This window comes from Mauremys reevesii, linkage group 2 (assembly GCF_016161935.1).
Source record: "Mauremys reevesii isolate NIE-2019 linkage group 2, ASM1616193v1, whole genome shotgun sequence".
In the NCBI taxonomy this organism is placed as follows: domain Eukaryota; kingdom Metazoa; phylum Chordata; order Testudines; family Geoemydidae; genus Mauremys; species Mauremys reevesii.
The window spans coordinates 10494030-10519266 of record NC_052624.1 but is presented as its reverse complement, the minus strand read 5'-3'; the positions used below and the strand labels follow the sequence as shown (position 1 = coordinate 10519266).

At 43.1% G+C, this 25237-nt stretch overlaps 2 long non-coding RNA genes across 2 annotated transcripts in view; one reads left to right on the top strand and one right to left on the bottom strand.

Annotated features, from left to right (window-relative positions):
• LOC120399185 overlaps positions 1 to 17791 on the top strand; it is a 33108-nt gene extending 15317 nt beyond the window's left edge. The window contains exons 2-3 of the long non-coding RNA XR_005595015.1: positions 16738 to 16936; positions 17543 to 17791. This is a non-coding gene — a long non-coding RNA (uncharacterized LOC120399185). The remainder of the gene's footprint in view (positions 1 to 16737; positions 16937 to 17542) is intronic.
• On the bottom strand, positions 10219 to 24418 carry LOC120399186. Its single transcript, XR_005595016.1, has 3 exons — positions 24263 to 24418; positions 20674 to 20799; positions 10219 to 10501 (listed from the first exon to the last, which is right to left on the bottom strand). It is a non-coding gene; the product is annotated as an uncharacterized LOC120399186 (long non-coding RNA).
• Between the last annotated feature and the right edge of the window lie 819 nt (positions 24419 to 25237).

Sequence of the window (25237 nt, the reverse complement as noted above, 5' to 3'; positions counted from 1 at the left end):
TCAGTCTGGCAATTCTTGTGTTTCTAAGTAACAGAGAGATCCTCTCTAGTCCCAGCCCACAAGGAGCTCTCAGAGCATCATTCACCTGGTCTCACTAAGCGAACTGAAACCTGGTGTAAGTGGGAGCTGTTCTGTGGGCTTAATTGCAGTTGAATAGAAGTCAGTGGAGTTACATTCACTTACATCATGTCTGAATCTGGCCCACTCTGCCTAGTATTTTCAGTGCATATGGTGAAGGATGTCCATTAATTCAAGAGTTAGATTCACAATTCTAAACACAATGTTCTAAGATTGAATAACCAGTTGTATCAAAGGCAGCCCTATGATCCAATAAAACCTAAATCAAAGGCAGACTGCTGTGACAAAAAGGACATTTAGGAGCCTAACAAATACTGTCTTGCAGCTCTGATGCTTGTTTAAAAAGGCTGCTTGGGATTCTGAGCACAGCAAGACACGGTGAATGGTTTGGAAAGTGAGTTACCGTTACTTGCCTCAGAAATCTTAGATTTGAATGGCAGATTAGAGATGGCCTGACAACAACCTGAAAAATTAGTAGAAGTAGATTGCTTTTATGATCTGTGGGTACAATGGAAGATGATTTAAGAGCTAATCAATACCCACAGAAAGAGAGTTAGTGCTGAATTGATGCATTTGAATGTGCAATAGGCGCCACTATTGTATGCCTGGAGGCTACATATAGAGGCTGGGTCTTTAGAGTGGCTGAAAAGACAGAGTTCATAATAGAGTTAGAAGCCTCATCTAGTTTCCTAGTGGTAGAACACAGCCTGAGATCCAGCAGCAAGATCAAATTCACTTTCAGTTGCAATAAACTTCAGGATATAAGATCAGATTTGAATTTAACTTTCTATAAATCTTATCCAAATGGACACTTCTTTAATGGCCTGTTACATTAAAATGATGGATTCCAGGAAGTCTAAGTAGTTACAATTGTCTTTCCTCTTAAACGTTCATCCTTGAGCCTACTATTTTCATTGTCCCCCTCCCTCTCCCTTTTCTCTAACTATTATGCGTATTGTCTGACTCTTGTCTTGAGTAAGCTCTGCAGGCAGAATCAGAGACTGTGTTTCCTTCCTATTTTCAGTATAATTTATACCCCTTCCTATACAGGATTGTCTATATTAGGTTATAGGACTTTAATAGTGATATAGCTGCATCCATCCTTAGAGGTTTTTAAAGCCCAGCTTGACAAAGCCGTGGCTGGGATGATTTAGTTGGTGTTGGTCCTGTTTTGAGCATGGGATTGGACTAGATGACCTCCTGAGATCTCTTCCAACCCTAATATTCTATGATCCACACAAGGGTTGTTGTACCACTTTAAATATACAGGTATAGTCAAAGCAGTATTATGTTCTAGAGTAGGCAAGGCCTGTTCATAAGTATATGTAAGCCTCTTCGTTTTCAGTTTAAACCGGTTTTTGATTAAAAAAAATCCTAGGTTTTAAACGAAAGTATTATTGTTTTTTTTCTGATTTTCACCCTACTTTTGTATCATTCCAATAAATAAAAAATGAATTGTTTTATTAGGAAAATACCATACATTGCTTGAGATATCTGTGTTACGATAATACATTAGTCTGTGTGTATATACAAAGCTGCCTGTTGAAGTAAGGCCATGCATTAATCTTGAAGATACACACAGTAAACAAACAGGCACGCACGTAAGCTTTGAAGTGTGTGTACAGCTGAACGTACTGATGAATCTTATGCCCTACACGTACACATTTCAAGCTGTTAGCGGATAAGGGTTTAAAGATTTCACACGGGAAGAAAATGAAAATCTGTGTCAGAATATGTTTCAGAACACAAGGAAATATTCGAAAGTTTAACAAACAAACAAACACAGGAGAAAAGGATGAAGCTGAGTGCATGCGCTGCAAATGGTGTGGCCTAATTATTAAATGTAAATATTTATAGGCTAAGAGTTCTAAGTCTATAACAATAAACCATTCATTTAAATGAAAAGTTTTATTTGGGGATTAGAGATATTTTCTTAAACTCAGAGGTGACATGTTTTCAGTTCTGTTTTAGTTCTGCAGCAAATCTCATTGAATTTCATTCATCAAAAGGTGAATCAACTGAATACTTCCCCCCCCCGTCCTTCCGTCCACGTATTTACCTAGAAAAAATATTAATAGTTTTTTGCACCGATTTTCACCTTTTTTGTTGTAGTAATAAACGCCGATAAATTCCCAGGAAAAATTAAATAAAAACCAAAAATGAAAGGCCCTAAGTATGTGCAATGCCTTGCTGCTAGTGCCTCAGAAACACAAAGCAGTCAGAGGCAGGAGCAGAGAATATAGCCAATATTTGCTAGCTAGCTAGATTGGTTTGGTGTGCTCTGCAATAGCCATTACCATTAGCTGAATCCTCCAGATCACTGCAGGGATCGGTGCTAACCAGGGGATGCTGGGCTGAGCTGAGCAAAGCAGGTTGCCTTTAAACAGAGGTGATGCCTGGAGGTGGGGATGTTACGGATTTCTGCCAGGGTGGGAGTTGGGCTGAGTGCAGCTGAGGGGGACGTGCCTAGGAAAGGCACCAATACCTAGCACTCCCACTGAGCCCCGCTAGGAGGTGCCCAGAGCAGGAAAGAGAAACAGGGCTGACAGCATAGCTCTGCCAGAGGGGGCATAGGGAAGCCCACTGAGTCCTGTCCCTTCCTTGCCTGCAGCTCAGTTACCTCCCCGGAGTGGGGAGGTGATGAAAGAAGTAAGTGGGGAAGGGGCTGTGAGGGGAGGGCGGGCAAGGTGGTCCCCACAGGGTGAGTAGGAAAGAACTCAGAGGCAACACATGGAGCGGTCATGTGCTCACCCCCCCACCTTTAAATCGTGTCCCCCCACCATCAAGAGTTGCAAGTTGTCTCTGCCTTTAAACATGTCTGGACAGTTAGAGTTAATATCTGCGATGTTATTATGCAGTTTGATCTGGCAGCTTTTGCATGATAGATGAATGGTAATCATCAAGTGATTCATCGCCTGTTACCCATTCCCAGCTTCTGGCAGAGGCTAGGGACACTTCAGAGCACGGTTTTGCATCCCTGCCCATCCTGGCTAATAGCCATTGATGGACCTATCTTCCATGAATGTATCTAGTTCTTTTTTGAACCCTGTTATAGTCTTGGCCTTTATAACATCCTCTGGCAAGGCATTCCACAGGTTGACTGTGCATTGTGTGAAGAAATACTTCCTTTTGTTTGTTTTAAACTCGCTGTCTATTAATTTCATTTGGTGACCCCTAGTTCTTGTGTTATGATAAGGCGTAAATAACACTTCTTTATTTACTTTCTCCACACTGATCATGATTTTAGGGTCCTCTATCATATCCCCCCTTAGTCGTCTCTTTTCCAAGCTGTGATTGCTCAAGGATGTCCTGTCTTCGCCAGTCTAAGCAACAGCTAGTGCATATTTCAGAAGCTCCAACTTGATAGTCTTTTCGTTGTGATATAGGTCATGTATTCGTGATGCAGTGGTTCCTCGGGAGGGCAAGGTATGTGACTGATTGGAAGACACAATTCGAAGAGCATCTATTAGCCCTCTGTCATTTACAGTGTTGAGTGGTCTGCAGTCCATACCTATCCATTTTGCAATAGCATTGGTTAAGCTGTTGTACTTTGTTTGATCCATGGGCTTGTAGTGATCCTGAAACTGTAACTGTACCCTGTCACGATTGGCAGGATTCATTTGCTGTTGGCGGTTTATCTGTAGTACAAGAACGGGAGGAAAAACATGTTTAGCGCATAGGTGGTACTGCAGACTGGAAGCAGTTTGACAGTATTGGAACTCAGTCCTGCAATAGCCACAGATAATCATCTTCTTATCCAGAGAACCATCCAGAAGTTTTTTAAAAGTAAACTTCCCATTCAGAAAACCTGAACTTCTGCTGCTTTGCTCCATTCACTTTTTCTGATGTGTAATCACTCCAGATCATGAGAACACAGTAGAACTGTACCAATGCCCACCAAACGATAAAGTACAGTAAGTGAAGAGGGTCAAAGCAGAGGTGTGTGATTAATGCTCATTAAAAAATAATGCATTAATTTGTTTTGTGTTAATCACTTGTGTTAACTGTGATTAATTGACTGCCCTAGTAAGAACATAATTTGCATTCAACAATTCTGTTTGTATTTAATTAAAAAATTAGTAGCTACAGTGTTTAAAGATATTGATAAAGGTAATGCGATCAAAGAGTGCACATAGCTAAACTAGGTAAATGTTAGAGCTGGTTGAAAACAAGTGAAAAAAAAATTCTCCAAAAAATTGTGAAAGTGTGTGCAGTGGAGCGTTTTTGTTTTATAGCACTTATGTATATCATGCTGCATGGTTATGTTAGAGAAAGTCGATTGAAGAAGTGTGCCTTGCCCTTGGAGTGGAAGGTGGTGAGGTTAGGGGTGGGCCCTTAGTTCCTGGGAGGTTCATTCCACAGTCTCAGACCAGCCGCTGAGAAAGTTCTGTCTCAAAGTCTCATTGTGTAAGAGAAGCAAAACTATTGACCACAGTCTTCATCCAGGCGCTAAATCATGAACTGCTGCACCTTGGGCTAACGAGCTTACACTCAGTAGCTGGGGCTACAACAAGCTCATATCCTCTATGGGTCAGGCACAGAGGAGGACCTCTTAAACACACTGACCAGTGGGCTATAATAATAGTCTGCGTCTCTCTCCCCTCAGACTTTCTCTCATTCATTTGATCACCAAGCTGAACTTATGATTTAACCCTCTCCAAACAGGATGATTGCTAGCTGGGTTGTATGGCAGGCTGGTAGGACCACAGTCTTTGCACCCTGCTGGTTTAATTCCAGTCAGAAAGCTTAGGTTAGCCTTTTCTTCCTCTGTTCTGTATCCTGTAAAGCTACCCGTCTAAAGACAATACAAGGTACTTCTCCAATTACAGTGACTTTCAGATGTTTTTTATCTCTCCAGGGGACAGTGAAGAGGCTCCTTCTGAATGTCGTGAACGTAACTCTGAATTACAGGTTTCAGTTAGTGTTGGAGGGAAAACAGATTTTTCTATCCCTTAAAAAAGGTCAAAACTTTTGAAAAAAATAAATTCATCCCACTTTAGGCTGAAAAGTCAACCTGTTTTGTGAAACAAAATTTAAAAAAAAAAAATTTCGAGTCAATGAAAATGTTTTGTTTTGATAAATTCATAATGTTCTGTTTCATTTTCTATCATTTTCTATTTTATAGAAAATGCATTTTGAACCAAAGTCATTTTTAAAAAAAGCAAAACTCTCCCTTATGAAAATGTTAAAAGAGAACATTTTAAAATTACTTTTTCCCCTTTTTTACTTTTCAAAATGAGATCACACTGAAATTGATACGACTTCTAAAAAAATCAATTTCATTAAAACGACAGTTTCTGATGGAAAACAATTTAAACAACAACAAAAATTCAGCCAGCTCACTGTGGCCTGCACTGCTTCCTGCATCTCCCATTGCCCACGGATGGCAAACCGCGGCCACTGGAAGCTGCGGGCGGCTATGCACATGCAAACAATGGCCAAGATTTAAAAAAAACGAGTGCCTAAAATTAGGTATCTAAGTCCATACTTTGGCATCTCAATTTTCTCTGATTTTCAATAGTGCCATGCACCCAGCAACTGATTTATGTCAGTGGAAATTGTGGCTACTCAGTAGTTCTGGAAATCAGATCATTTATTGAGGCACCGAAATAGAGATTTAGGAGCCTAAATCTAGGCACCCATTTTTTTTAAATCTTGGCAAATAACTTCTACCTCAGCCTTTAAGAATAGTGACAACGTACACTCAGTAGTTGTCAATTTGTTTATCACTACAGTTAGCACTTCTTACATATCAATAAGGCTGTTATCGCAGGTGCCACCAGGTGGTGATCTTATACATGGTCTTCCAAGTTTGTGTGTGCAAACAAATGTTCAGTCTTGGGAAGACGTGCTGTGTCATTAGTTTAGCTCATATAATGGTCTGTGTAGAGACCATGGTGTTTAGAGAGTGAGCTGTGCATACAGCAGAAAAGCTTGTGTTCTGCCTGGAGCGCTGGAGTCAGTTATTGCTCTCTGACTCAGCATTCCTGGCAGAGAGGTTACCCTGCATGTGTTGGGCCATCTCATTTCAGAACTGGTGGATATGTGTCTATCATACCAGTTGCAGTTAGAATATACCCAAACTTCACGTCACTGATTTTCTTCCCCCAGAAAACCAAACGGCAAGGCCCCAAATATCTGCTGCGGCTCGGCAGAGGGATGACGCTGATGTCAGAGTGGGACACTAATGGCAGAAGAAGGGGCAATGCTGCCAACCATGATTCACTGCTTATGAGAATGTGATTTGAGGTGGAGGCTGTCAGTTCACAAGTAGGGTGATCAGACAGCAAATGTGAAAAATCGGGGCGGGGGTGGTGGGTAATATGAGCCTATGTAAGAAAAAGACCCAAAAATCGGGACTGTCCCTATAAAATCGGGACATCTGGTCACCCTAGTTCACAAGTGACCATAGAAAGAGCAGACTTAAAACACAGCACATCCCATTGGGGCAGGGACAATGGCTTGTTGTATTAATGTAGATGGAATGTATGGAGTAAAAGTATTAACATAATACAGTCACTTGTCCAGCATTAAACAGTGTTAACGGAGATTCAGGATTCGGTATACAGAGATCTCTGCCTGCTTAGTACCATGGCAAACACACCATTAAACATCCTTTTATTAAAGGAAAGAAGGAAAAACAGTTAAAACATTTGAAATGTAAAGTATTAAGTAAGGCTTCCATTTTAACAACAGCCCTTGTTCCCCTTCCCTTTAGCTGGAGAGAGTTTTCAGAGGAACCCCCCCCTTCCTTGTTTGACTCTTAGATGGTATCAAAGATGGTAATAGCTGTCCTCTGGAGAAAAGAGAAGTTAGTAGAGACGGACTGGAGTTGTTGCTGTTGTTGAAATCTGATCCTGTTTCATCCCAGATGGCGTTTAGGATTCAGATGGTGGAGGGAGCGATGTCATCTGGCCTGATCCTGCTCAGGACATCTCTCAGGATGTGGAGTCCCTGGAGATGGTGGGTGTGGCAGCCAGGATGCTGAAGCTTGCTCCAGTAGCCATATTTTCCCCCAAAGTCTTTAAGAATCCCAAAGGGGAGTGATAGTTGGAATAGCCCATCCTTTCATTATTTGTCTACCAGTTAGGTCTAGATTTTGACACACCAGTTTTGGTTCACTGATCTCTGGCTCCACACTTCTCTTGTTTACCAGGCACGATATTAACACAATCCTTGATTTATATCAGGAGGCCTTTTTGTATGGACTAATTCAGTCTGTCTATCTGCCTCTCATGGCTTTTCCCATCCATATTTGTTGTTGTTCTAGGTTATTGTGACATCTGATGAATTTTCACTTACTTTTTACAGTAGAGCTCACAGTTAGGGTAAATTTACAGGCCCAATTATCACAACAGGCTTCATGTGTGTTTTTAAAATATCTAGCACATTGGGTCCAGATCCTGACTGGGGAAAACTGGGTCCTACTGTGTTGATCCAGATCCTTGCTTGGTATCAGTTGACACAACTCCACTGACTTTAATGGATCTACCCAAATTCACGCTAACAGATGATCTGGCTTTTTTAATTTAATGAGGGTGCTGGGAGGATCATTTCTCAACGTGAAATATTCTTTCTTTTGGGGGGGAGGAGGGGAAGCTGTGGCCTCATGTTGCTCCTAACAGCTTATCTATCAGGCTGCTGATAGGGTTCACAGCTTCCTCACAAATCACAAGCAAATAGGCTCTTCAGTAACAAAGTGTGAGCTGAATATGATGAAATTTCTGTGATGTTTCCATAGCAATTGACGTTCATGTTTGATGCCAAAACGATACAACAACAACAATCGCCGATCAAAGAAAAGTGTCCAGTTGTCATGGTAACCGTGCATTTCAATGCTTATGTCGCCACAGTTAATAGAAGATGATTGCTAGTGATTAGAATAATTAACAAGTACTTAATTTCAATATTTATCCTGTGACCATCGTGTATGTTTGCTGGAGAACGCTACCTATAAAAGTCTACACATTTCTCGATTCTGCGTGTGTGCGTACTTCGATTTTTCAAAGGCTTATCATTTTGCCAAATGTGGGTAGATTTTCATGGCAATGTCAAAGGGCATATCCTTGACACAAAGGCCACCCCCTGTCAAATTTCAAGTCTCTGCTTTAAAGCACGTAGGAGCTAAAACTTTTCAGAGAAAGGGTCACCAGAAATTTAGGCAGAATGACATGCTTTTTGTTTTTCTTTTACCCTCATTCTTGAAAACAGCCAAACCATTTTGGCTGTCATTTTCCAAATGAAATTCAGCCAGAGGCAGACATCCCGCACAAATGATGAAAGTTTAACAAAGTTATAAGCAACTGAAAGCAGGGGCTTATAACTGGAAATGTTGGGCAATCCAATAAGAGGTATGATAACAGCCCTGCCTAGAATGGATATTTACATCCCATAGCCCTGTTCCTCTCCACCAGCCATCAAAGATGGTCAACTTTGCAGGGGAGTCCCCTTTTAAGGGGCATTAAGGACTCTACATTCTGCCTGCATGTCTACAAACTTCTGTAGGCCTTACACAAAACCATCAGCATCTCTGTGTGTGATAGCATATCCCTGCAGTACCTCTAACAGAGCACAGTGGCTTAATGCTGTAATTAAATGTTTAAACTCTCTGGGCCTGACTCTGATGCCAATTTTATGCTGGTGTAACTTCCTGGGCTTCAATGGAGTTACACAGATGTAAAACTGGTGTAATAGAGTGTGTGGGGGTGGGGATCAGACCCCAGTACCTTGAAAAGTCATTGAATCCAGCCCCCTGGCTTCACTAGCAGGACCAAGTACTGATGTTGCCCCAGATCCCTAAGTGGCCCCCTTAAGGACTGAACTTACACTGCTGGGTTTAGCAGGCCAATGCTCAAACCCTCTGCCCCTTAAAAGACAATTTGGTTAGACCCCTTCAACACTCTTTGTGGACATTCTGAAAGCTGATTTACATTGATTCAGCTGTCACCTATAAACTGATATGGGCTGGGTTCACACCAATATAAGTGTCCCCATAAAAAGTTGTACGTATTTAACTAAATCAGCTTTAAATCACAACTTTAATTAAAATGGTGCCAGTCTGTGCACAGACCCGACCTTAGTTTACCCACGTGTAAAATGAGGGCACTTACCTACCTGACAGGGGCATTACAAAGCTTCACTAATTAATTATTATAAACAGTTTGATATCATTAAATGCTGGAACCTCCTTATATGCAAATCAATATTTACTGTTGTTAACTTATGATTTCTTGCTGTAGCTTTAATCTGACATACTTTGAGAACAATTATTCTAGGACCAGGATTTGACTTTGTCTTTTTATATATATATTAAACCTTAGAGACCCCACTGCATTTAATGTCCTGATCCTTGATCGGGACCTCTAAGAATATAAGAATGGCCATATTGGGTCAGATCAATGGCCTATCCACATCTTCCAACAGTGGCTGGTGCTAGATGCTTCAGAGGGAATGAACAGCAGAGGCGGCTCCAGGCCCCAGCATGCCAAGCATGTGCTTGGGGCGGCATGCCGTGGGGGGCGCTCTGCCGGTCTCCGGGAGGGCGGCAGGCGGCTCCAGTGGACCTCCCGCAGGCGTGCCTGTGGAGGGTCCGCTGGTCCCGTGGCTCCGGTGGACCGCAGAACCAGTGGATCCTCCGCAGGCACGCCTGCGGGAGGTCCACTGGAGCCGCCTGCCGCCCTCCCGGTGACCGGCAGAGTGCCCCCCGCGGCATGCCGCCGTGCTTGGGGCGGCGAAATGTCTAGAGCTGCCCCGATGAACAGAACAGGGCAATTTATTGAAAGATCCATTGTCATCCAGTCCCAGCTTCTGGCAGTCAGAAGCTTAGGGATACCCAGAGCATAGGGTTGGATCCCTGACCTTTTTGGCTAATAGCCACTGATTGACCTACTTCCACCTTTAGGTATTACACAATTTTACACACACACACACACACACACACACACACACACACACACACACACACACACACACTACCAGCATCTTTCAGTACAAATATATAATGTAACAACTAGTATGGAAAGCCTGTACTGTTAACCAAGAGTTAAAAAAAATCTTAAGCCCATATGATGGTAAAAAGAGAAAATCCTTTAATGTAAGGTTTGCAGAGTGGGTAGAATGCTATAGGGTACATTCGATTCCTGCCTGGTAGTGAGTCAGTCTTTATCACACATGTCATACGTCAGTGATTATGATTCTGTCTTTAGCATTTCTAGGAGTGAGATTGTGAAAGTCTAAAATGCAAAGGTTACAAGAAGTCTCATGATTTTGTATTAAATCTGCTAATCTCCCGCCATAGCTGTACCAGAAAGAAATAAACAGTGGAGTCCATTTTGTGTTTCTATGGTCCCAATTGGAATTCAATAGCAGGAATCGCTCTGCATAGTCAAACAACTTCAAAAGGTTTCCCCTCGGTGCTTTCCCCCTGAAATGACAAATGGTTAAAGTATGTCAAGGGAGTTGAGCTTCTGATGTATCTTGCAAATACTAAATAATGTAAAAGTCAAATCACACTCTAACGAACTAGAGCATGGAAAGGGCTGTGGAAAATAAGTGAGGAAGAGCCAGATTCTCCTTTTTCTTTTGTAATTTTACATGGGAAATAAAGTTCAGTGGTGTTCCCAGTGTAAGGAAACCAACATTTGTGTTACCCGAGTCATGCTGATTTATATTGCATTCCTACTTTTGATAGCAAAGAACAGCTCAAAAGAATACAGTGCAGGTCATGAAATGGGAACAAATGTCTAAGGGGTCTTTCATCTTCTTCATACTCACAGAAGGCAAGATTCATGGATTTTGAGACCAGAAGTGACATTATGACCATGTAGCCTGATGTCTAGTACAGCCCAGGCCATAGGTTTCACTTGATGTTACATGCAACTGTAACAACTCCCACTCCATCATCATCATCATGGTTTCAACCCTGAGCCTTCAATAATGCAGTGCAGATTTCTATAATTTGAGTTACACAAGAGATTTACATGGCATCTCTCATTAGATACCTATTATCTGTGGAAGAAATCAATGGGATTATTTGTGCAGGAAGGTACAACTCTACATGAGTAAAAATGGCAAAATCTGGTCCTAAAATGGATGTACAGGCAGTAGTCAGAAAGCCACATTGCAAAAAATGTGTGTGATTCCATCTTAATTTTCATAGAATCAAAGGACTGGAAGGGACCTCGACAGGGCCAGCTCTACCATTTTTGCAGTCCCAAGCCAAAAAAAAAAAAATGCCACTCAGACTGCCGCCTGAACTGCCAAAGCAAAGCAAAAAAAAAAAAAAGCCACCACTGGACTGTGCCGCCCTAAGAATGGACGGAATGCCGCCCCTTAACATGTGCCGCCCCAGGCACGTGCTTCCTCCGCTGGTGCCTGGAGCCGGCCCTGGACCTTAAGAGGTCGTCTAGTCCAGTCCCCTGCAATCATGGCAGGACTAAGTATTGTCTAAACCATCCCTGACAGGTGTTTGTCCAACCTGCTCTTAAAAATCTCCAACGATGGAGATTCTACAACCTCTTCTATCTTTTGCTTCTATCTCGTCTCAAAATTTGCTAAAGTTAAAGCTTTCCCCCACCCGACCTGCCTTTGCTGCAACGTCAGGTTGGGAGCTGAAAGTGAAGTTGTGATTGATCCGTCATTGTCGTCTTCACCAGTGATTCAAGCTTCTACTCGTGGATGTTGACTGATAATTTTGCCAATGTTGATGTGCAATGCAGAAAAAAATCCCAGCTCACTCTCCCATGGCTATGCTGGCTTTGCAATGCTAAGACAGGCAAAATGCTAGCTTTTATTTTTTAAAGGAAGCAGCTATGACTTTTTTTTCAATTATTTTTCTGACTAAACATAGTTTTTAAACTGTTGTAAACAGATGTAGGGCAGTTAGAAATGCCATTTGTATTAGAGAATCCCAACAATAAAAAATAAAGTTATTAACCTGATCCCCAACTCATGCAACTCCTTCATGAGGCTTTTTTAAGTTTAAAGGGTCTCTTTTTCAGCTTTTGAAGCATATCAGTTTGAAACCTACATTAGCAACCAAAGGACTGACTTTTTCAAGGTGTCTGATTTTATATAAAACCTTCCAACCACTGTTTTATTTTTCATTGCTGGCTAAAGCAATTGAACTGAATGCTGATGAGATAAAAATTGGTAGAACTCCAGGCAGTCATTTTTGGATATTAAGTTCAGGTACCCACATTCCTTTATCTCTGTCTGGGAACTTTGCCAAAAATGTGATAGCGGTATTTGGATAAGATTTTTTTTCTAGGGGGCATGAGGGGGTGGTAGCTGTTTTCTTTGTGCTGTAAGGACATTACAGTTAATATAAGGCGACATGCACAGTATATTTTACAAAACTATAACAGTAAAATTACCTGTAAATTCCATGTGCTGAAGGAAATGACAAGTAATTTACTGTCTTTTTACAAATAAACATTTATTTACTCTTTCAATTTTTATATATAGCAAAAAATATAATTTTGCACCTTTTATATATCTGCAGGAAGCAACTGATAATTCATTGCTGCAAGATAAGCCAGACATTTACTTACCAATATGATCACCCAAATTCTTTTTCTTATTATTGAACTGTTACTAAAACAGAACGGCAAATTGGCTTACGGTCTCTTGTACTTAGCTGCCATGGTGCTAGTGTGTGAAAAAACTAAGTCACTGGTTCACACCTGCTCTCCTCAGATTGGTAGTAGATGAAAAATTGTACCAACTGAAGTTTGTTTGGTAGCCTAATTAAACCATCAACTGATCTGGCTCCAATTCTTAATGGACAAGTGTCCATATAACAAAGGCCACAACTGGCACTGATTGCTTTGAAGTTTGGCTGGGTCAACTTAGCCCTTCATTCTTCTGAGGCAAACAAACTCAGTGTTGTTCATTCTCCTGAATATGGGTCTGATCCAATGCTCATTGACGTCAATGGAAGTCTTTCTATTGACATCAATGGAAGTTGGATTGAGCTCTAAAACTAAGGCCCTGCTTCGCATTAAGGATTGCACGGTAGCTGCTAAAAAGTCTTTCTCCTGGGTCCTCAGGCAAAATTTTCCCTCTTCCCACTGGTTGGTGTCCTTTCGCTTGTTGATTACTTCTGCCCCCAGTTTCAGAGTTAGTGGAATTTCAGTGGTGCTGTAGATTTAGAGTCAGACTGGGTACCTTTACTCACCCTGAGTAATAACTTACTCCAAAAATAATCGCATTGATTTCAGTGGGACTACTTCTGGTATAGGCACCATTCAACATGCAATTTGGCTTTGCAGTGGAGTCGCATCATAGGCGCATTTAACTTATGCAATTTTAACTATACACGCTGGCAAAACCAAAGAAAAAAGAGAAAAATAACAACTTAAATACTGTACCTGTAGTGCGGGCGATTCCGCCTGCCATTCCACTCAATGAGCATTTGACCATACGTGATTATCGCCTTACGCACCGACTTCAGAACCTAACCCCCGCGGAAGATGCGACTCCCCTGTAATTAGCACAAAACTGCAAGATGCTAACCACTCAATCGCCGCCATCAATTTCAATGGGAGCCGAAGGAACCTCGCACTTCACAGGATCAGGCCTAGCGGAAATTGCATAATTGCAACAGGTCAGGAGCAGAGCCGGGAGTCAACCTCAAAAGTTGTTTGTGTGCACAGTCCAGCGCGCCAAACTGCTTCTCAGAATGAAGCGGTGTAACCCCGGCCATGTGACTCTCAGCCACAGTCACAGATCGGTTTCCACGCCACCACAAGAAATACTTCCTAAAGAGTGCCTAACCCTGTAATACCTTTGCTGTGTCAACCAGAGAAGCAAAACAGGAGATGAGTAATTAAAGCTTTGTTGTGTGCGGAGGGCTTTTGTGCTGTTCAGATGAAAAGCGCACTGCTCATGTATAATGGATCACATGCATCATTCATAAGAGAATATTGCTTTCATTCAGGCACTTCGGGAATGACAGCTTTGAAGGAAATCGGTTTCAGCTAGCATTGCTGATCTTTGTGTGTGTGATTCATGTACAAAATATCAGTTACACAAAAAACAACTATAAAAAAACCGGCAGAGGATTCAAGCATTTATTTCCCAGATGGTTGCTGCAAACTTTCTCTTCTCTGGGAATGATAAGATTGGTTATATAATTTGTTACATAACAAGCTTTTCTGCAACTAACTCATCAAACACTTGATAACTGAGGGTTGACAGGCTGAACTGATTCACAAGTAGCAAACTCCAAGGTGACTGCTAGTGAAGGGAAAACCTGACAAGGTTTGAAGGCATAGGGTCAGCTCCATCTCCCACTGCTATCAAGAGAAAGACTTCATTGAGTTCAGCTCCTGTATGGAAAGGGCAGGAGGAAAGATGGTTTGAGGGAAGGTGTCAAGGTTCCTCCCCCACTCTGAACTTCAGGGTACAAATGTGGGGACCCGCATGGACACTTCTAAGCTCAATTTACTAGCTTAGATCTGGTAAAGCTACCACCAGCCAGAATTTCAGTGTCTGAAACACTTTCTGTCCCCCCAAAACCTTACCCTCCCTGGGCTGCCTTGAGGGACTTCACCAATTCCCTGGTGAACACGGATCCAACCCCTTGGATCTTAAAACAAGGAGAAATTAACCATCCCCCCTCCTTTCCCCCACCAATTCCTGGTAAGTCTAGATCTAATCCCCCTTGGATCTTAAAACAAGGAAAAATCAATCAGGTTCTTAAAAAAGAAAGCTTTTAATTAAAGGAAGAAAAGGTAAAAATTATCTCTGTAAAATCAGGATGGAAAATGCTTTACAGGGTACTTAGATTCAGATAGCCCAGAGGAAACCCCCTCTAGCCTCAGGTTCAAAGTTACAGCAAACAGAGGTAAAAATCCTTCCAGCAAAAAGAAACATTTACAGGTTGAGAAAATAAACATAAGACTAACACGCCTTGCCTGGCTAGTTACTTACAAGTTTTAAACATGAGAGACTGATTCAGAAAGATTTGGAGAGCCTGGATTGACGTCTGGTCCCTCTCAGTCCCAAGAACGAACAACCCCCAAAACAAAGAACACAAAACAAAGACTTCTCTCCACTAAGATTTGAAAGTATCTTGTCCCCTTATTGGTCCTTTGGTCAGGTGTCAGCCAGGTTTACTGAGCTTCTTAACCCTTTACAGGTAAAAGAGACATTAACCCTTAACTCTCTGTTTATGACAGAAGGAATAAACTAAAAGAAAAAATGCAACTAACAAGTCTAATACCTGTAACATTTTGAATGTATGTTGTCTATTACTGTGTGTCTATTCTTTATATTTAGATTATAAACTCACTGGGTAAGGAACCTTGGGTAAAATTTTCAAAAGATACTAAGTCACTTTGGAGCACAAGTCCCATTTTCAAAAGTGACATAAGCACTTTGAAGCTTAAATCTTGCTACTAAATCACTTAGGCCCAGATCCACAAAGGGACTTAGGTGCTGCAATGCTGAGCATTGCAGCACCTAACTTAGAGCTGTCTAGCCACACAGTAGAATACACAAATCCTGAGTTAGGTGCCCAGGCTCCCTATACAATGCACAGGGAGAGATAGGCACCTCTGGGTATGTCTTCACTACCCGCTGGATCGGCAGGCAGCGATCGATCCAGCGGGGATCGATTTATCACGCCTAGTCTAGATGCGATAAATCGACTCTCAAACGCTCTCCCGTCGACTCCTGTACTCCACCTCTACAAGAGGCGCAGTGGAGTCGATGGGTGAGCAGCAGCAGTTGACTCACCGTGGTGAAGACACGACGGTAAGTTGACATACTTAGATCGACTTCAGCTCCATTATTCATGTAGCTAAAGTTGCGTAACTTAGATCGATTTCCCCCTCCTGCTCCCCAGTGTAGACCAGAGCTAAGAATGGGATCCACAAAAGCCTTAGGAGGGGAGCCACCTAAGGTAGTCAGCAGCAGATATCAAGGAAAGGGGTGTGTTCTAAGCACTGCCCCTCAAAGGGAGTTCGGTGCCTTAGGCCTTTTCTACACCACATAATCTTGTCAACAAAAGTCAGCTTTCCTACACAAAACACTGGAGATGTACACACTGAAACGCTCCTCCTGCTGATGTAACTCCCTTCTGTGCCAACAAAATAAAACCACCTCAATGAGAGGCACAGGGCTTTTTGTGATGTAGCTGGAGTGATGCAGTGTCAATGTAGACACTGTGCTTGGTTATGTCGCCCTAATTCATTTCCAGGAGATGTCCCAAGTGCCCATCCTGACCGCTTTGGTCTTTGGTGTTGCACCAGAGTGATAGTTGGCTTCCCTTGCTTTCTGTTACGCCTGCCTCAGCTCCTTGATTTTAGCTTGGCACTGCTGTGTGTCCATTTCATGCCCCTTCTGCGTGCCACGAGCAATCAGTCCGGAGGTATCAAAGTGGGTGGGGCGAAGCTGCAACTGCACAGCCTCCCTCCCCATAGACCCAGCAGATCCAACAGCTCCAGTGTACTCCATGTGGGAGCGCATCTGATGCTGAAAGCCAGCATGGTCAGCTGGGAAGATGCTGTATGAACTGTCCATGCTGAGCAAACAGGAAGAGGAATTTTAAAAACTCCCCGGACTTTAAGGGGGGGGGGGAAGGGCACATACCTGTGTACCTTCAGGGCAGCGGAGTGCAAATTAACCACCAAGAGCTCTGTGGATACTTTGCAGGGACTAGAGGAAGTGGCCAGCAGACTCAATCCCCAGGACAAAGTGGTGGATGAGGAAGTGGAACTGAAGGATAATATGGAGCACACGGCAGGGTCGTCCGGTGGTGTGGTGAATCAGGACCTGGTTTTGACTCCAGAGGGGTCAAGCCAGTCCCAGCACTCCAGGTCTGGTGCCCATGATACAGGAGTGGGGAGTTCCGGTAAGTAGTGCTCATTTTGGTTTGATTCTGCATGGCGTGTGGAGATTGAGGTCTCTTTTACTTGGTTATATGATAGAGGAGGGATAAGTGACAGAAATTAACAACAGAGCCTGTGCATCTACACAAGGGGGGGCCTGGCGGAAAAAGTTGTTAATGTACAAAAGGATGTCCCGGAAGTCCTCCACAGTGATCTGTAGGAAACTTTCCTATAGATATTCTTCAGTCCTCTGCTAAAAGTTCCTTGGCAGAGCTGCCTTGTTTCTCACCCTGCTGTAGGAAAGTTCGCTGCACCACCTGGCAATTATTTCTGCAGGGCCCAGAGAGGCACACAGGTGAGCAACATACGGAGCCAGTTTGAAGCCACAGAGATGCAGGAGATGCACCCTTGCATCCTGGGTTACCTTAGGAGTGGGATATCAGGTTTGATTACCCCGGCCTGTGGAAAAGGGTAACAATATACAGAATAGTCTGCCAGGGCACTTGTAGCAACCCTCTTCACAAACCATCCAGAACCTTTGTCACTTCTTGCTAATTCCCCCTTCTCCTTCCCTCTCCCCACCAAACTCACCATATTTGGGACTCGTGCCGACCTATGTGCTACCCAAGAGACAGTGAGACAGCCTGAAAAGGAGAGATGAGCAGGAGCAGATGATTAAGCTTCTGGAGAACCAGACAAAGATGCTCAAGTCTCTCATCATGCTGCAGTCAGCACATCCATGCACAAGACCTCCGGCAGCCAATACAGAACTCTGTTCCATGCCCTCCCTAAACTCCCCCACCACATTCTTTGCATGTTCCCAATCCTTCCCAGTACCCTGTGCACGCCTTCTCTAGGGACTGATTTCTCAGTGAAAGCTGGAGTTACACACAGCTGTGAGAGTAGTAATGGAGACATTGTTTCGTGTTCCCTGTTTGATGAAAAAAAATGTGTTTTGTCCTGCTATTAAACTTTATTCTGTGATACAAATTAATTCTTTATTTTTATCATACACACGTCAGTTGATGCTAACATTCAAACAAAATGACTATAGGCAGGAACATTTTTTTTCACTACAATTAAAGCTCAGGAAGCAAGCATTACAGGAGTCATTCAGGGTAGCAAATAAACATTGCCTGGCTGAATGCTTAGACACATTACTGGGAATCATTGTCAAAATGTTCCTTCAAAGTCTCCCTGATTTGAATAGCCACCCACTGTGCCCCTCTAATTGCCCTGGAATATGGCTGCTCAAAATCAGCAGCCAGCCGATCAACCTCAGTGCTCCACCCCAGGGAAACTTTCCCACCTTCGCTTTGCAAATGTTATGCAGAGTACAGCAGGATGCAATGACCATGGGAATATTTTCCTCCTTAAGGTCTAACTGGCCAAAAAAGGCAGCACCAGCAACATTTTAATTGTCCAAACACACATTCAACAATCATTCGACACCTGCTGAGCCTGTTGTTGAAATGTTCCTTGCTGCTGTCTAGGTTCCTGGTGTGAGGCTTCATGAGTCACAAGAGCAAGGGGAAGGCATTTCAACATCCTCCATTAGAATCTTCTGGTCTGGAAAGAAAGTCCCAGCGTTCAGCTTTCTGTGCCGTCCAGTGTTCCAAAAGATGTGTGCATCATGCACCTTCCCTGACCACCCCTCATTGATGTCAATGAAATGGCTCCAATGAATCACTAGTGCCTGAAAGACCATGGAGAAGTAGCCCTTTCGGTTGATGTACTCCATCGCAAGATGGTCTGGGGCCAAAATTGGGACATGAGTTCCATTTATCGCCCCACCGCAGTTAGGTAATCCCATTGCCTCAAAAAGCCATCAGTTATTTCCTACACATTACCAAGAGTCACAGTCCTTCAAAGCAGGAGATGATTAATGGCCCTGCACACTTGCATCCCAGCAGGGCCGGCTCTATTGTTTTTGCTGCCCCAAGCAGCGCGCCGAATTGCCGCCACTGATGGCGGGGGAAGTCCGTGTGCCGTTAGGGCGGCACGTGTGTTTCTGCGGCGGTGGCAATTCAGCGGCAGCTTCTGTCTTCAGCCAGAAGACAGAAGTTGTGCCGCTGCGGACAGCTGAACATAGAAGCTGCCGCCGAATTGCCGCCACTGCGGGAACGCGCATGCCGCCCTAACGGCACACGGACTGGACTGTTGCCTCTTGCAGATTGCCCCCCCAGCACCTGCTTTGAATATGCGTGCCTGGGCCCCGCCCCATCCCATCCCAATCCTGGTGGTTGTCTTTTTCACAAAACTGATTTGCTGACGATAGCAGTTCAGTGGTTTACAGCTCCAGCAAGAAACTATGAGGGCAACTTTCATTCTGGTGTCCTGGCACTGCAGTGCTGGGGTGAGCTCTGCACACAGTTCCAGGAAGGTGGATTTGCACATCCAAAAATTCTGCAGCCGCTGCTTGTCATCCCATACATGCATCACGATGCAATCCCACCACACAGTGGCTGTTTCCCAGTACCAACAACCTACTGTGTGCAACTATTCCATGAATGCCAGTGGTAATCTTGAATTGTTTCCATGGCACACAGTAGCACAGTCACCATCGATTCATTCTGTTTTGCAGCTCATGAAATATGCAAGCCCAGCCACGTTGTGTTCATTATGCTCATCACCAGACTGTTCAGCAGTTGAGGATCCATGCTTTCAGGCAGAGATGGTGGGCATACAGTTTACAAGAGTCATTGAAAAACAGCACAAAACGAAGTCAGAAGTCCATGGAATGACGGGACTGCATCATAGGATGGCGAGCATGCCCCCATGTTGCACTGCAATCCGTCCCCAGCGCTCCCAGTGGCAGAGGGTGGCAAGTTGTACAGTGGGATAGCTACCCATAAGGCAATGCTCTCTCTGTCAATGCAAGAGCAACGACTGTGGATGCACTCCACTGACACAAGAGAATTGTGTAGATGTGCACAATCAATGTAATTAAAGAGGCTTATGATCACTGATGTAAGTCGACTTAACTCTGTAGTGTAGACAAGGCCTACGTCCTTTTGCAGATCTGGACCTTGGGTATTTTTGAAAAGTTTTGCTCTGAGTCTATCTCTACATGTCATAGAACATCAGGGTTAGAAGGGACCTCAGGAGATCAGCTAGTCCAACCCCCTGCTCAAAGCAGGACCAATCTGCAGACAGATTTTTGCCCCAGATCCCTAAATGGCCCCCTCAAGGATTGAACTCACAATCCTGGGTTTAGCAGGCCAATGCTCAAACCACTGAGTGTACTATGCTTAACATAATTGGGCCATGAAACTGGCTGGGTCTTTTTGATACTATCACAAAACAAATATATATATACATACCTTGGATGCTAACCAAAATCTCTATACTTCATATCGTTACCGAAATGTCGGGTCCGCCTAGCTGAGAGCCAATGACAGCCAGACAGGGATAAGGAAAGGTTGCTTTATTCTGGAGAAGAAAGGAGAGTTTTGTACCTTGGTACAAAAACTCTACTCCATACAAAATCTTTTATACACACTCGCACACAGGCTTTGGTCGTGTTAGCATTTGATTGGTGGTTAGCAGACCCTGCACTTCTGCAATCTGCTCAGCAAAAAACGGCTTAGGACCAGCTTCAACTGCCTCAAGACCGATAAGGGAAGACAGTTCAAAAGTTCAGGCTATTGTGTCCATGAGGTGTCCAATTTCTCCTAATGGTTGCCAGCTATTATAAGGCTACTAGCTGTTAGGGGGTCGCTGCTGACTGTCACCATATTAACAGGGTTAAAAATCTTACCAGAACAGGCTCTGTGAAATTTCTAGTATCCTCTGCTTCTCAGTGGTATGAGAATACCAAAAGCATAGACTTTTGTGCTATAGAATGGATTGGGACATGAAAAGAGGAGATTCAAGTGCCGCTGATCTAAAACATAAAATAAACATTTAAAGACAAACTTTTAAATTTCAAAATAAATTTCATTTATTTATTGACTTATTTATTTATTTATTTATTTGCTTATCATTCTGTTTTCCAAATAAGACATTTTAAAAAATTATTTTTGGAGGTCAGTTTAAGGAGATTATTTAATTATTTGAAATTTTTAAAAAATGGAAAGATTCTTATTTTGATTAGTGACAGACAAAGCATTTGGAGAAAGTTTTCAATTTACATTTTATATACAGAATTTATTTAAAAAAATCCAACGTTAAAAAAGATGGGGGGGGGGTGCGGACTGAGTGAATTGGAATTGCAACCAGCTCTAGACCCAAATGATCTGGGCCAGGTCTTTATCTGCATAAATCAACATAGTCCCAAAGTAAATGGAGCTAAGATGATTTACACCAGCTAAGGATCTGGCCCTCAGTGTCTTCCTGTTTCCTCTATATTTGGAGTTGAACAATGGCTAGTTTACTGCATTAGAGAATATTCAGGATTCTTGTATAAATGAAGAATGAAGTTAGAGAAGAAAATCAGAAATAAAAAATGTCATGCACATACATAAAAACAATCTTGCAATAAGTCTGGAAAAGTGAGCCGTTCAAGGGTTTTGAATGCGGGTAGCTGATAAGCTATTATACATTCCATTTTAAAGGAAAATTCGACTTAAACTCTTGACAAAGTGATGCAAAGATTCAGAAGTGGTTATGAATAGAAAAATGATTTTACAGTGCAAATAGCAACCTCCTAAAGAGCAGAAAATGGAGTGTCCTCACGGCATCCAACTTCAGCTGAGACAGACCTCAGATGCTAAACCGAATTGAAAGAATAGAAACAACCTGAGAATTTAGGACCCCTGTGAACACAGAAACAATTACCTGCCTCAGCTGAAAACGTCAATAGCTTATATTAGAATGGAATCCCTGTGCTGTGTATAATAGAAAATATGTACCCTTTGGCACAGCACTGAATTGAAGATCTGTTGGGAGATTTCAGCTGTTGTGTGTATTCACTTGTTGTTGAAAAGGCTGAACCCAGAACAATTTAAAAGCAGTTGTCAAAAGCTGACTTTAGCAAATGCTAGTCCCATTCTAATACTCAGCCAGGGGTTGGACTTTCTTACTAAGTGCTTTTGCAGCTCCATCTTACATCCGATGTAAGATGGGGGTATTAAAGAGAATTTCTAAAAGTGGAAGCTTTCTCCAGAAGTAGTTTTTATCTTGGGGAGCTAAGACTAGCAGAGATATCATAGTGTATAGAGGGTCTAGTATATGAGAAACTAGAACTGAAACTCAATGGGCTAGGAGAATAATGGGTCAAATCCATCCCTACTTTAATTTGGAAGGGGGTGATTTAACCAAAATAACTCCATCACTGATTAGCAAAATCTTCTAAAACATCAGGTAGTGGACATTGCCAGGCAAGACAAACCAATGGTCTCTCCAGTACAGCAAACCTTATAGTCAAAATGCTGCCAAAATGCTATGCAGAGTCAGAAAGGGCAAGGGCACCATGAATAGTAATACAACTTCCCACAGGTGTTGGGATGGGAATTCCAGAGCTGCTTTTGAGGATCCTGGAAGGGTAGCGCATTATGATGGTTTAAATAATGGTATCCTAGACAGGTACCTGAAGGAGGTTCCTATTGCTGGCCTGAAATGTTAGCTGAGAGAGCTGGGAAGGGCAAATTGATGGATAGTTGAGTGATAGGAGGATGGGCCTGTGGGTAGGGCTCTCATCTTGGATGCAAGAGACACAGGTTTAATTCCCTGCTCCATGGCAGACTTTCTGCCTGTCCTTGGGCAAGTCAGTTACTCTCTCTGGGACTCAAAGCATGTACTCATGGTCTTAAAATTAAGCATGAGATTGGGCCTAAATGCACATCCTTGCACTGGGACGATGCAGATTTGCACCATGGCAGTGGAAACTCTGGCAGGATTGCAGGAGGAGGCTGTGCTTGCTGCTCTGCACTAGAGCCTCTTAAAAGGATGCAGGATACTACCCTGGTTGACATCAGTGGTACTATTCATACGGTTGAAACTATAAACAAACTTAAGTGCATCTTGTACTCCTGGGAGAATTCTCTGCCACTGCATGTGTGTATAATTAACGAGCTGCACATATTTTAATTTTTTTGCACCAAAAAATGCTTCTGCTGGAAAGTTGCTGCAGTTCTGCCTTTTGCCCATGAGAGGGTGTTATGGCAATAGAACAGAGCAGCAGCTCCTGGCCAGCTAGGGAGGAGAAAGAGCCTGTAGTTCCTTCTTCACAGCGCCTGTCAGGCCAGGTCAGGATACAAGGGCTGCTGTGGGGTCAGGCAGGGGCTCGTAAGTGCTAGTGGGGGAGGACTGACTGGGGCAGGGAGTGGGAGTGGAGGCGCAGGGCCATAAAGGGAGGTGCAGGGCCACATGGGGACAGAATAGTGGGTGCATGGCCACATAGAGACAGGGGGTGATTGAGTGGGGGCACAGAGACACATGGGGAGTGGGGGAGGGAGTACAGGGACACAGGGGGATGGGGGGAGGAGGTGTCTGAGTGGGGGTGGAGGCCCACATGTGGACAGGGGGTAAAAGGACACATGGGAGTGTAGGGACACGTGGGGACAGGGGAAAGTGTGCCTGACTGAATGGGAGAGGCTATGGGACAGCCAGGGTCAGCATGGGGGGAAGCTCCCTAACAATCCCTCCTCACCCCCAAAAAAACCCTGTTTCATACTTTTCCCACCGAGACCCATCAACCCTCCAAGTTCACACCCAGGCTCCTTCCCAGCAATTACTTCCCTCTCCCTCAGCTCCTCCATTACCCCTGACTCCCACAAGCCTTTCCATTGCTTTTGAGCGGTGCGGGGAATACGGTTCTGTGTTGTAGTTTAAATGAATTATTACTAGAGTTCTGTATTAATATGCCTAGTAAGGAATCTATTTGTCAAAAAACATTTCCTGAATCTTTTTGTTGTCTGTATTGTTACAGACATACTTGCTGACAAGATTGTGAAATAAATGACCAAAAATAATTGAAACTGGTGTGATTATATTGTGTTATTTCTGACAAAATATGTAAAATTTAGCAGAACTTGAAAATATTGGGTGCAGAATTTTTAATTTTTTGGCACATAATTCCCCCAGAAGTAATCTTGATTCTGGATCTTAATGCACAATTGAGGCCAGTACACTTTGTACACATAGTCTATTATTTTGGACGGGGTATTTTTAAATTTGCAAAAGTGCCCAGTTTGCTGTGGGCAGCTGCTCATTAAAATGGAGAAATAAATGCTATGAGACTTCCCAAAGCATGGATTGGTCAGGCACTGCAAGTGTTGGATATGCTGACAGCAATCTGCCAACCTCTCACACATTCTCTACACCTGTCATAAATTGCATCTCTTCTGGAACACCTAGTCTCTGCTTTTTTTTGAATCCCTAAGCATAAATATTCTCCCATCTCCTACCTGATGTATTCATGTCTAGAAATGCTGGTTGGAACAGATTCTATTACTGATCAACACTAAGAAATGGATGGCAGCAGTTATTCCGGTGGCAAAGAGATTTATCTTGAGAAAACTGAAGTCTTATGTTCCCCTCTTCTTACGAGGTAGCTGTGGGAGTTTTTATACCATGGCATTAATGCATATGACTCTAACAGAAGCAGATAGAAATAACATGGGGTTACTTGGTCGCATGTGAAAACTCTGATGATTATAGCAGTTCAAGACATATCTCTACTGCTCCCCTATATACCAATACTTGACGTGTCTATTCAATCTTCTTAATGGTACATGAGTTCACATTTTTCAAATAAATCTTTTGTTCTCTTTTTCACTTTTGCTTATTTCTATTCCAGTTTCATTCACAATAAATCTTGAATTCATTTCTTTTATCAAGTACAATGCATTTTCTGCTCATTCATATATCTGCCTTGCCACCAGGGGTTTACGATGTTATATCAATAACACTGGTACTTTTCTGCACTTCTAGTGTAGGGCTTAGACTTGAAACAGGAGTGCTGAAATACTATCAAAATGGCTAGTTCTATGGCACTTCTGGCCTGATTTCCAGATTAGATAAAGATCTCAGCTTTCAGAAGCTTATCTGTAGAGACCTGCATAGATAAAAATGTATATCCGCGGATGCAGGTATCTGCGGATAGAAATCGGTATCCACTAGGGTGACCAGACGTCCCGATTTTACAGGGACAGTCCTGATATTTGGGGATTTTTCTTATGTAGGTGCCTATGATCCCTCCACCCCCTGTCCTGATTTTTCACACTTTCTATCTGGTCACCCTAGTATTCAGTAAACTGCAGGACTCTCCTGGGAACCACAGTGGCGAAAGGAGCAGAATGTGAGGCTGTCGCTTCCAGGAGCCCCACCCCGCACCGGCAGCTCCTCCCATGGTGCAGCTGTACTCCCCCCAGCCCCGCCCT